Raw genomic sequence first — 13871 nt, 5'->3', positions numbered from 1 at the left:
ATATAGAAATTACCTGGAAGAGTCACCATCATGCTAACAGGACTTTGGCAGTCAATGCAAGGATTCAATGTAAGGACCTGTTCAAACATGGCTGTCACAGTGAGTAATTTAAATTGTGGACCATTTAGAATTTGTGCCTTACTGGGGAAGTTTATTCAAGATTAGTTTAATGTCTACAGCTTTATTACTAAAAACTTTCTTATAAAAAAAATCACTCTACTGTAGCAAATACTATGCAGAACATGATATATTAAGTGCAAACATCTGGCATATCAGTATTCACAGATGGTAAAGATGCTGAACTAGAAAACCTGGAATACTTTTAATACAAGTTTTATTAACTTAAAGTATTACCTCTATCAGAGATTGTTTTGTTTTTCTGCAGTAAACCACACTGAAATTACTTTTTCTAAGGCCTCAAGTTATTTCAGAAATTTCTGGGTAATGTTTTTCATTGAATACTAAACAGATGCTTGAATGAACCATTCTTTGAAGGAGTAATTTTGAAGCACAAATAAGAATCGTATCTTTTCCCTCTTTCTGTCTCTTCTAAGAATTCAGTTACACTGAGAACTTCAGATAGCTCATCTGATAACACCAGCAGCCTGGATTAGTAGTTTTTCTTTTCCCCTGTGGCCAGTGATCACAGGTAAATTTTATGGCCAGTGGAACATAGTTCTGGAGAAGCTCACCATACTGAGAAAGGCACTGAAACCTTTCTTAAAACCTGATGCCCTCTCAATGCCAGAGAGAATTCTGAATATAAAAAGGATATTTTTTTATGTGCCAAACAGTGAAGAAACAAGGAATAAATAACTGATAAGATGAATGGGCAGGACTGAAGTAATGGGTCCCCTTTTATGTGATCTCCTGGAACAAAGGTTAGTCATCTTAGATAATTAACAGTGTTTACAGCTTCCCCCAAAATATCATTTATCATTCACATTTATGGAATAAGAAAGGAGACAGGTGTTCTCATTCTATTCCCATTCTTACAAGTTTAAACTTTTAACACCTATAACTCTGTGAAAAGCATACAGCTCTGCTCACAATGGAGATTATATAAGTGAGCAAAGTCCTTTTCTTGGAGCAGATTTTTATATGGCAACATATGGAAAATTAACATGCCAATGCTAATGACATTCCATAAGAGAATCATGTGCTGTGAACGAGGTAGGCCATATTTGCACGCAAAAAGCCAACACAAAATAATAAGCTGAATGGATTGATTTGTCCTGAACCTGAAAAGATGTAAATAAATAAATATGGTCAGTATTGTAAAATTCACTTTTTTTTAATATTCTGTGGCATTTGCAGCCATAGGAAGAATTGAGATGGCATGCACACAGATGCCATACAGAGATACTACTAGCACTGAAGTGTTTACAATTTTTATTGGAGACAACATGAAATGAGCATGATCAGCAGATAATGAAGGAGAGGACAAGGAGGGGAGACAAGAGGAATGGCACTGCACTACTCACACACTGCCTTGTCATCTCCAGAAAATTTTTATGGTCACACACACACACGTGACACCACCTCCATCGAGACATTTAAGTGTATCTTTGTTCCTCTCTACATGTTTTATCCAATGTAGCCCCTGAACAATTTTGAACACTTCTAAAATCTGCTGAAGTTAGCATGTATTCTTCTATTCAGATCTGTTTCATTGCTCCAGAAATTTATTTGGCTGTGAGCTGCTACAGTACCAAGGTAACTTCCAGATACATATTTAGAGTTTGAAGGCCAATAGATAGAAAGGAAGACCAAAGCTTCTTGATCAGAAGCATGAATACCAGCTCTCAAACTACTTCCCCCCCCCCCCACCAAGGGAAAAAGAGTAGGATGAAAATCCAGTAAGACGCTTAGTTTTCCAACCCAAAAATTTAGTCTGCTCATTAGATTTCCTCTATGATCAGAAATCAAACAAATAGAGGCTGCTCTGCAGAGCGGTTCAGTGTAGAAAACTAAGCTGAAGGTGGTGACTCCTCCAACAGTTAGATGTCTAGTTACAGTATATAAATAACCATTTATTCCCAGAAACAACAATTTGGCTTTTATCCTAATGCTCTGGATAGTAAAATGGTTAATTAACAATAAGAGGGAGAAAGGATGAGAAAGAAAAGAGGAAGAACATGGTCTGGTTAATCACAGGGTACTGCGCCATATTTTGATATGTTAAGGCTGAAATTTTATCACCACACATTTTCCATAAATGTACGTATGTATCCAGGTATGTATTTGATTCAGAGATAAAAAGTAATCTATTCTGTGTTTTCAAAATTAATCCAAGACAATTTCAGAATATGGGTATTTATCTCTCTGAGTTTTTCATGTGTTCATACTCAAGAACTGCATACACAACCATGGCACCTTGTGTCCAGCTATGGGCTTTTAAGTATTTGAAAATTAGGGTTCGCAGTTCCATTTAAAATTTTCACAAATAGGGAAACATTGTCTAGAGTAGAAGAATTCATAAAGAAACAGCAGAAGGTGTTCTTTTTCAGGCCAATTTCTTGCAAAGAAATATTTATGCCCCAGAAGATTTTCTTATAAAATCAACTGACACAGCATCTGGAAAACATGCTATACCTGTGCTCTTACCTGGATTATTTACCCTCTTGACTGTTGCAAGCTTTAACAGGGTTTTTCAGATGGAGAAAAAGATTATCTGAAAGTTACGAGTAATATACATCTGGCTCTTCCTCATGACCTAGAAAGTCATCTGGACTTACTTTCATGAAGTAGTCTTTCAATGTAATGTTACTGAAACTCATCACCCTGCACTGCGGAAAAGACTTGATTGTCATTTTCTGCATGTGCAACCAAGTTGGTCAGCTGTTAACTGACTTTTTCTATAAAAGCTATACAGTTTTGGAGGTAGGCTTCAATGCACATGTTCATGCAGATATATACAATCTATTACTCTGACTTTTGCAGAATCAGAGAAACGTACTCCTGTCCTCTTCCAGAGCAGAGAAAAAAGTCATTGTTCTGCTAGGGAAATGGTTATTACTCTTAAATGCAAACATTAATATTACTACTAATTTTAGTTTCATTAATAAAGTGGTATTTCCCATGGATCCAACCAAACCTGGCATGTATTTCCCTAGGTATCATAGAAATCTGTAATTCAAAATTGTCTCAGCACCAAGAGTTTACCATGTAAAATGTACTGGACTCCTCACTAATCACTGCTGCCTTTATAACTAAGTAACCTTCATCTTTTCATGGGCACTGCAATTCAGCAGGCAAGTCTGGGTGTACATGTTATGACTTGGCTGATGATGGCCCAGTTTCTACCAAATGACCTGGTGCTAGTATGGCTCTGGTCGTCCACTAGTGAATTCAGCAGAGATCAGGACATTCTAGGATCTTGGAGTGTTCAGTCTTGGCTCTGCAGCTTTTGGTCGGTTGAGAGCACAATTACAAACTGCTCAAGGCTGCTTACTACATGCTGGCAGTCAGATCCCATTTGTAGACACCTTCACTTGGGAAATATATGAATTGTGGGCCTTCCTTGTTAACACTAACTTGCAAAGCCACTGTGAAGACATTTAAATAGCAGCATTTTATATTTTATGTGTGAGGTACAGGATAGAAAGAATTTAGAATAATAATTTCTATTTAGAATGCCGGAAGCCTTAAGCTCTGCTAGTTTTGAATGTTTTCCAATTACCCAGCTTGTGGGCTGGATGATGTAGAACCTCCTAGATCCTTCATCTCACCCTGGTTACCCAATTATTTTCTGTTCCATGCAAAAAGTCTTTGGAATCTCCTTTATAACATCAAGAATTGATAAATTATATGACTACATATGACTGCCAGTAAGATTCAACAATTGGCAGTCATTGGCCTGTTAAATACAATTGTTTGCTTCAGTTTTCTGTGTAAGAAATAACTGTTGAATGGTTGTTTGGTAACATGTTAACCTTTTAAATAATTATTGTATCATATACTTTTTTATTACACCCCTGTAATTCACATTGTTATTGCTTGTTATTAAAATGTCAATCTTTCTGCTTTTGTCATGAAAAATCTCTCTCAGTTAAAGTGAAGCTATCATCTACGTACAGAAATCTGATATTATAAAAACGATTATTTATCACAAGCTGGTTTAAAAATAATGTATAAGAGAAGAGATTCTGGAAAAAGATGCTTTTTCAAAGCAAAACAAAAGAGATGTGTCAGCCAGAATTATTTGAATTTTTATGGAAATATTCTTCATAATAATGTAAAATTTAATGTTGTGGATTTGAAGTATGGAAGTTGACAGCTTTGCTTATCAGTACCTTCAAATGACCCATAATTTTTGTGTGGTAACATTCAGAAAACAATTCTGTCAAACCACTATCATAGACACATTCTTAAACTAAATTAAACTGAACTTTTACTTTCATGAAAGGCTACTTCACAGTACTGAGAGGATTTATGCATGTAATTATGACTAAAGTTACTGGGGGGTCATCCTGTTAAATCTCCTGCAAAGGAGTGGAAGAAATCCATTATTAGTTTTAATCAGCCTTCAGTATAACAAAATGTATGTTCGATTTAAATACATTCTCCAACAAATTATCATTCCTTGGCATTATCTGTGCTGAGCACAGATCCAGTAATCACACTGTTCCCATACAGTCATGTAATGTTATGATGGCCAGATTATCCTTACTGGACTATACTCAAATGAAAATTAAGCCAGAAAGTTTGATCAGAATCCCAGCGATATTTTAATTTTGCTATAAGTAAACAGAATGAATGCTTCTCATATAAAACATGGTAATCAGAAAAAGCATTATTTATTTGCTTAAACACCTGGCAACAATTCAGCAACCCTTATATAATGTCACCATCAAGAATTTCCACTCTGATTAAGAAATGCTGTAAGATATATTGGCATATCAAAGATACGAGTATTTGAAAATTCTGTATTGTCTTCCAGCTGTCTTCAGTGAGGTAGCCATCACATTTATAGCAACTTAGTTCTAAGTAGATCTTGCTATGCTTTTGGTGAACCCAGAAAAAAGTCCTAATAGTAAAACCAGACAGCTCATTTCAGACACTTTAAAACAGATACTAGGTGCAGACAGCATGCAAAGAGAAGGTAATACCAGCACCAATTCGTGTTAAGGTGAAATAGATTACATGATATTTTGAGGGCAAAGAAAGAAAGTTGTGTAAAGTCAGAATGGTTATCAGTTTTTTAAGTTCAAACACTGAAAGAACATCTTTTAATGAGGCTAAGAGATGTGCAGCGGTGTTTGTATTATTTTACTCTTCTGAGTCTTGCACCTCTTCATTAGCAATTAGAATCATAAATTATCACAGAAATTGCAAATAATGGATCACGTATTCTTAAGTAAAGAAACAGATAATAAAAATTCCTGCATGAAACCTTTAGAAAACTCAAGAAAATGAAGGTGAAGAGATACTGAAAGGCAAGATGTCAACCTGTAACTGACATGCTGTTTGCCAGACCTTCATCCTATAATAACTACATAAAATTAGATCAGTTACCAAAATATATAATTTTAAGCAGCAGTCAAATTTTCCAAAGACCTTTATGTGGGCTCCAAAACAAAGAAGTCAGAATTTTCTGATGTCCTCAGTAAGGTAGACGTTGCAATCATCAAAATCAGCATAGGATCTCCATTTTTCAAAAATTAGCTAGCTAATTTTACTGCCTAAAAAGCTGTAAAACCTTGTAGGAAACTACAAGTGCAAAAAGCTGTATGGAGAGTGTCTTTGCTTGAATTCTGTACATTAAGTATTCTAATAACAAACACTAACAATGTCTGGACCCTGCATTCGTAAAGTTAAGAATCATTTCACCACTGGATTCATAAAACAGTTCTGTGGTCACAGAACAGTGAAACATAGCAGAATTGGCAATTAAATGTGTAGAAACTAATTAAAAATAATCAAATGGGATAAAATTAGAAATAAGTCAGATTATATTAGACTAAAGCAAGATGCCACACACATATCCACTCTGTCATTCTGTTCTGCAAAAAGAGTAAACATCCAGCTACTGACTTATAATATATAGTAGGACATAAGCATGCACAAGACAATAAAATTGTGAAAGGGAAGTTAACCATCTGCTTGCTATTAAGCAGGAAAGAACTGGCTTTCAAACAACATAGCATTATTAGATCAGCCTCTAGTTCCCTATTCCTCTTCCTCCTATATAATTCCTGCATATAAAAACATCACAAAGTGTGAGCTACCTTAATACACAAGTAGCAAGCAGAAAATGCATACGTTATGATGGAAATTATGGTCAAAATAAAGAAGAGAGAAGTAAATGGAGAGTAAATGACTATTTGTTAAAATTTCTAGAGGGAGTTTTTGTCTCAGACTAGACAGCATGTCATGACTCAAAGAGATCCAGCCAGTACTAAGATAGTCGATCCAGTCTGTCATGATTGAACAGAGATATACAGAAAGATAATGAGAGAAATATGAGACTAATGTTGCATTTCAGTGATTTCAGAGCAAAATCACCATCAGCAGGTATGTCAAAATCTTTTCTGGCACTAAAGATAATGTCCAGCTTTGCAAAGTAGGTACTGAGTCTTGCTCGCACAACCAATTTCCTACAGACTTGGAATCAGGATACTTCTGAAGTATGTGAGTTCAAAAACTTTTTGTTATTAAAAAAACCCCATTTCTTTCTTTTTCCTGGTAACAGGAGAATAGCAGTTTTTGTAGTGCACTGGCAAAAGTATGGTTCCTCTTCTTAGGAACAGGGTAGTTTCAACCTTGAAAGAATAATTATGGTCTCCTCCTGAAGAATATGCTTCTTCCCCCTGGGTATAGGAAGTTTTATTGCAAGTAGGGAAATGCATCTTCCTGATGTTTTTTCCTTGCATTTAAATTCATAGATGTAATTTCAGAGAAAGTCAGGTTACCAAGTGAATGACAAAGGTAGTTTCTTGGACCTTTACAAAGTTACAGAAGAGTGCAAGTCACCCTTCTTCAGCCCTTCGTCTCAAAACTCTGAAGAGTATCTTAACAATTTATTCATTCTATTAAATTTGTCAATATGCCTGGGGCTGTTCTCCAGCACAGAGGCAAGCTGGCACAGCATGGTCTACATTCATAATATCAAGCTTTCTAACCATGCAACAGAGGGTGGCCACACGCAAACTGCTTATTGCTAGTGGTCTCTGGCCTGCACCAATTCCTTAATATCGTCCAGAAGCAGCTTGTGAAAGTCTTAGCTACCGAAGCCAGAAATGTGCCATAGATCAACTTAGCAATTTAACTCTATAGAAGATCATTTCCAGTGGCCAAGTACATTCCCTGGCTCTATTTCTTTTGCTAGTACAGGCACAGCCTATGTAAACCACCAGGTTTGAGTACAGACCATGCTGTTAAATGTAGGAGAGGAAGATTAAAATCTGACTCTCAGAATGAGATCCACATGCTGCACATAGATAGACATTAAATATAGCTCAGAGGAATGTGCATGACAAAGAATTTGTTACTCTGTGACTCTTTGACCTGTCTTGTTTTCCTTACATTTGGGCGTTTGCAAATATAGATCTTGGGCTTCCTTACAAAGTCAAGGTTTTGTTGTATCAATTTTTCCTTTAAACTCAACAAATCATAACTTAAATTACTTCCTAGCATTCCTCACCTTATTCCAGTGGTAACTATTTTCTCCTCAATGTTAGCTCGTGTCCATGGTTTCAACTATCACAGGCCAAGCCTTCATTTAGAAGTACTTTTCTTTCCGTGCTGGGGAAGTAGTAGCTATGAATTTTGGAATAGAGACATATACACACACACACAAGGACTTAATGGGAGATCAATAGTCACACCTGAACATGCATGTTTTTATCCACATTGTTAATTATTTATAAGTTATTATGAAATAAGCTTACCCTAACTTGATTAATAATTAATTAAAAACTAAAGAAAAAAATTTGTTTCTAGATATGACACCAACACCCCAAAATACCTGAACTAAAGACAATAAAGTAAGGAACCAGGTGTGATATAGAAATGGCCATTAACAGTGATATATTTGTATTTCACATTTCATGGCAATGTCATAGTATGTTTACTTCCATACCAACTGTTTTCTTCGTTGTCCACAGAACAAGCATGTACAGTGAAAAAGACAACACAGAGTGATTCTGAATTTGACCATTGAAATGTAATGTTGGAATTATTTCACCTGCCTGTAATAGCTGTATAGCAAGCACAGATCCACTTTACCATCTCTCCTATCCTTTCCTCACCAGCTAGATGTTTGCCTCATTTTCCTCAGCTTATGAAATGTGATGAGAACTAAAAGGAAACAAATCCCAGATGGTCTGCTCTCCACCTGAATACCGAAGGGGGAAAAATCCTTAAAAAGTAACACAGGCCCACTTGTTGAAAAAATTAGTTCTGTGATTCTCCATTCCATTGCACAGTAAAGGCTTTCAGAATACTTCGCATTAGCCTTTGTTCAGCAACAATATTTTTTTTCTTTGAAGGAGTTTGTCCATAGTTTTCCAAAGCTCTTATGTGTAAAATACAGAGAGTGAAAAATAGCTAACTCACAGTATCCACAGTGCCTGTATTATGTCTTGGCACTGTATCATTGCTGCTAGAGTCTTCATTAAATCTAATTCATTGACAGTGTGTCTAGAAACAATCTTCCATCAAGAAGTCAGCCTGTAGAAAGCCTTTTACAAAATCATTCTGCTGTAGAAACAACAACAACAAAAAAAAGTAAATAGAAAAATTACACGTAAGCTAGGGTCAGAGCTTGAGCCATGTGAGATCCAAATTGATGGGCAAATCTCTGGGTTAACAGGCTTTCAAGTGTCAATAATGAATGAATTTAAAAATTATTGCTGACCCATTTTGCACAAGCAAGTCATCTGGAATGTAACAGAAAACAAAACCTAAGAGAATTTAAATCGGTTAGAAATTAGAAATCTCTCTGCTATTTGTTATACTTGCCCCCCCCAAGTGAAAACAATGAATTCACTCTCTGCAAAGTACAATTACCGGAAGTATAACAAAGTAAGTTTTCCAGACATTAAGTAGATGCACAATGGGATTAAAGTTGGAATGACAATATATTATATATTATCTGTGGCCCCTCTTCTCAGGTATGCAGTGAACCAAGAAAGAATGCCATGTAACAGTGGTTTTCCAGGCTGGGAGCTGTAAATAATCCTTAGAAGGAATTAAAAATTCTTCATCCCCTCCTCAAATGGCACATAGTACAGAGACATCAGCACTTTATTGCAGCTGGATTAGTTGCTTTGGAAACCATAAAATTCTTTTGTATAGCAACACAAAACAAAATATTGTCTTTAACAAAGATTAACTAGTGCTCCACTTGAAGTTAAACTAGTGCATCCTGATTTTAGTCACTCATTACATCATACTATTTTATTTTTAGAAGTTATTTTTTTTTCTTCTTTGGAGTCCAGCACAATCGTACATTTGTGTGCTGTCTTGGATGTGTCCAGAGCCTTTAGCCACTACTTTGAAACAACTCCCCCCAGACTCTGAGATTTTAAGGTAGATTCTGCCCTTCAAAATATTTCACAATTCACTTGCTTAGTTGAAGTTCTGTCTATAACAGACACAAAATTTGTTCTACACAATGTAATTGCTAAGTGTTCTGGAAAGTCATGACCCAGATGTTTCAGGAAGGCCATACAAAATAAATGGTTACCTTGCACTGTACAACTTCTGCCTAGGCCCCAGCGTAGAATCAATACCAATTGATCTTAGTGTGCTGTCATGAAAACACATTCTTTAATGTCTAAGAAATATCAAATTCTGATAAAATCACGATTAATCCATTCAGGGATAAGTCAGTAATTTTCTACTGAGTGGATTTGAAACAACATGAATAACTTTATGCTAAATAAATAAAAAAGTATTGATTTCACTTTTTAATTGATTCAGTCTTATTAAAAAAGCATCAGTGTAAAACTCTTTTGTAACAGGTATGCACAAGACAGTAAATTACCATTTCAAGAAACAAGTGTAAATTTACCATCTTTTAACTTTTGAGGTCTTTACTTTGCAGACTTAACAAACATTGCAATTATTTATATCACAACAATGGCTTCTCCAGATGTCAAAAAACCCAGCCTGCATAAAAATGAATGGAGCTATTGGTATTTTGTTCAGAAGACAGAAGAAGAGTGGGAAAAGAATAAATTTAGTGGACTGTTCTGCAAGAACAAGCAAAAAAGTATCAATGAGATCTGGGAAAAAGAAACCATGCAGAGTAAAAATGTTAAAGATGATACTAAAAATAAACAAACAAGCAAGCAAGCAAGTTATATACTAACTCTATATGCTGCAAATAAACTTACATCAAAGGTTTTTCTAGACTATACAGCAAGCCATCATTTCCATTTCATTTCTGAATCATTCAGAATTTCTTCCTACCTTCCGTAATAAGGAAGGAAGGAAGTTCCCAGAGACCACACACCTCTGAAACAGAAGAAGCAAATCCATCCATGACACCTGTGGAGTCCATCTCTGTGTTTTGGGGTCTCTCAAATCTTTTCAGATCTTTTCAAATCTTAATGACAATAACATCCTTTTTGTTGTTTAATGGGATTTGGCAGCTTGGAAAACAGGAAAACACTCCAGCTGCATTCCTAAGCACTAGATTCCCATTCTCAAATCTTCAATAGGCTTTTCAGACTTTAAGGTAGGATCAAGTAATTTTGACATTCAGAGTTAATTTACCAGTAATTAATAATAAAAAAAAAAAGGACACACGCAAATAAAACCAAACAAGCAAACTTTTCTTTTTTGCCCCCAGGTGCCATGGACAACCTGAAATTTGTCAGCCTAGGTCAGTCTTGCAGAGTTGGCACAGCACCACCAGCACTCAGGAGGCTGCCAGATGCAGATTTCATGGGCAATTGCACTTGGGGTTGCTAATTGTCCTTAGAGTTGGTTATGCATCTATAACATCTTTAAAGGGTTTACAAGGTGAATTTAACAACATTGGGTGAGCACCACTAGCCTTGCAATACAAAATTAGTGGAGATGATGAAGCACACCCCTTTTCTCAATCAAATCTAAAAACATAACAAAAAGAACAGCTCAGTGGGATCAAAACTTCCACAGTTTTTTCAATACATTTTCTTTTCAGTTACTGGTTGCTGAGACACTCATGCAAAGAATAATAGACAGAGCACCCAGAAATCAGAGCTTCTACTCTGCCTGAGTTTCTAGTAGATGATTTTACTAAACTGCAGTGATTCTTTTTCCTTAAGTTTAAGTAACTGAGTGATGTCTTGCCCTGATGTCACTGATAACCCATGGAGAAGTTTCTTTTTTATAGTGCTACCAGCTTGTTCTGTGGTGGAAGAATCCCATCTATCAGAAGTAATAAACTGCAAGCAGTAAGTAAGAGGTTTCTGGAAACAGTTTGTGAAATGAAAAAGAAATGCTGTCAAACATTTAAAGCTTTCTCTTTCTTCAACATTTATTTCGTTTTCTCAAGCAAGAGGGGGGAAATTTTCTTGTTCAGTGAGGTGGCCTGAATAACAATGATGTGGAAATTGTCAGAATAATTGTCAGGTTTTCTGGTGCTGGGGATGTTGATACAGTATCTGATGTTGACAGCTTAGTACTGGTGTCAGATCAGTTGAAGATGAGAAACCACAAAAGCAGAGTAAAAATTTTTTTTGCATGTATTCACTGACATATTAACCTTACATAAAATTTATCTTATATTTGGGGACATCTGACAAAATAGACATGGTACTTATTTACAGAGAAATGACCAAGAAAAGTTCTGCATCTGTGTTAAAAATAAGAAACAGTATTTCCTTTTTGAGTCAAAGTTTCATGTCTGGAGTAGAACAAAATGCTAGAACACAGAACACTTTTATGCGATATAAAAATACTTTTATGGCACAAAATATCTGTAAAATTTTTCTATTTCAAACAATGATAATACATGTCAAAATTAAGTTTTTATTTTAAACTGGTATTTTAAATGCAATGTTGATTTGCGCTGCTGATTTAATAGCAAAAAATACAGTGTTATGAGTTTAGATATAGAACAACTAGACAATTTCTTGTTCAAACTGACTGTATCCCACTGGAAACTTATAAGAAAAGACTACAAATTCTCTGATTACGTTTCCCACTCCATCCTTTAATAATGCTGACAGAACTTGTCCTGTTTGTAGTATGGGAGAAAATGGTCCTTGATGAAAGTGATATAAGCTTAACATGTACATCTTTGAAAACTTTCAGAAGATGCCACAAAATGAGTGAGATACTCCTGATTTGGGCTTTCAGGCTTTTAGTGCAAATAGTATAATTTTAAATACGAAAGCGTCTTTCTTTTCATGAACCATAAGATCAAACCTGAATTAAAATAGTTTATGTATTTAAGTACTGGAAAAAAAGTCTGAAGAAGTATCTTTCTACAAGAATAATAAGCTTTCCAGCAACTACAGACCATGTTTGCCAGGCTCACCTGTAAATAAATTTTCATTCTGAAGCACACTGAAACCACTTCTTCTTCTGGACTGGTAAAGGTAAATGCAATTATATTGATTTTTAATTGTTTTGATTGTCTTTCTTTCACTTGAAACCTTCATGTACTTAGAACCTCTGCAGAATTAAACTATTCTTATGACAGAAAACTTTTGCTTGTGTTTGTGGAGATTTTCTGCTTAAAGTTTGCTAAACAAGCAAGCTTCCTCCACTTATCAATTTCTACTTAATGAAAGTCTTGCAGAAGAAGCAGCTTATCACCATGTAATTAAAGACAGTGTGATAATGCATTTGCACAAAGAAGAGTTTGGATGCAAATTAGGTGCAGACATTTTTAATCTTGATGTTATTTAATTCTTGAGTGCTTATCATTATAAGCTTAAAACCAGCTTTTATGTTTATTTTTTACTGTTGTGTATTACATTTATGTGAGTGATTACCACAGTAACAGTTTGTGGATCATAGCCCTTGAACACTAAGTCCGTTGATGACTAACAGCACCAAGGGTGGTAACTGAGTTTATCTGTCCTCCGTTTTTCCACTGGGATTTAAGATGTAATCGCTTCAGAAATGAGAAATGTTACTGAAGCATTCTTTGCTATTAATAGCAAGGATGGCTGCCTGGTGTTGCACTTTCTAAGGATGGCACCTCTCACTCTCTGGAAATTATCCTAAAGTGAACTAGGCACATTATAGGAAATGAGGGAGGGGTATGTTATGCAATTATCTAGGGATAGAAATGTGTAATACTTTGTTGAACACTGTGAGATGGCCAATGAGACTGTATTCATTCCTATACTAGATCACTGGATTTTTCTGTATTAATATATTGATCTGGGCTAATAGGGTGATGCTGGTGAAAGCAAGCAGCAAAAAAACACACAGTGGCCATGATGGCCCCCAAACACTCACGGGGTAATTACAGAGCCACAGGACAAAAGAGCAAATCAAAAAGCTATAAACAGATGGGGGTGATAGTGATCATGAGTGAGGAGTTTTTAACTAAAATAATCCCCAAGAAAGTAGACAAAAGGGGGTTGTAAATTAAGTGATAGATTAAACCAGATGAGGTCTACAGAAATTCTGAACAAATGTTAATACTTTTAGAAAAAATAATAGGTATTTGCTAAATAACTGGATCTCTTTTAACTACTGTGGTCAAAGTTTTGAGTATATCCAGGGATGGAGATTGCAGATTCCACAGTATCTTTGGACAATCCATTCTAGTATTTGACCACACTCACAGTGACAGGCATTTCCTCATACCTTACTTATTCTGTGTTGTAACCTGTGTTCATTGTATTTAATTCTATCAATCCACATCCAAGAAGAAGCTGGGACCAATTTACTAAAATGTTTCTGAACTATCTTTC

Source organism: Strigops habroptila, chromosome 6, assembly GCF_004027225.2.
Source record: "Strigops habroptila isolate Jane chromosome 6, bStrHab1.2.pri, whole genome shotgun sequence".
In the NCBI taxonomy this organism is placed as follows: Eukaryota; Metazoa; Chordata; class Aves; order Psittaciformes; family Psittacidae; genus Strigops; species Strigops habroptila.
This window is presented reverse-complemented; position numbering follows the sequence as displayed.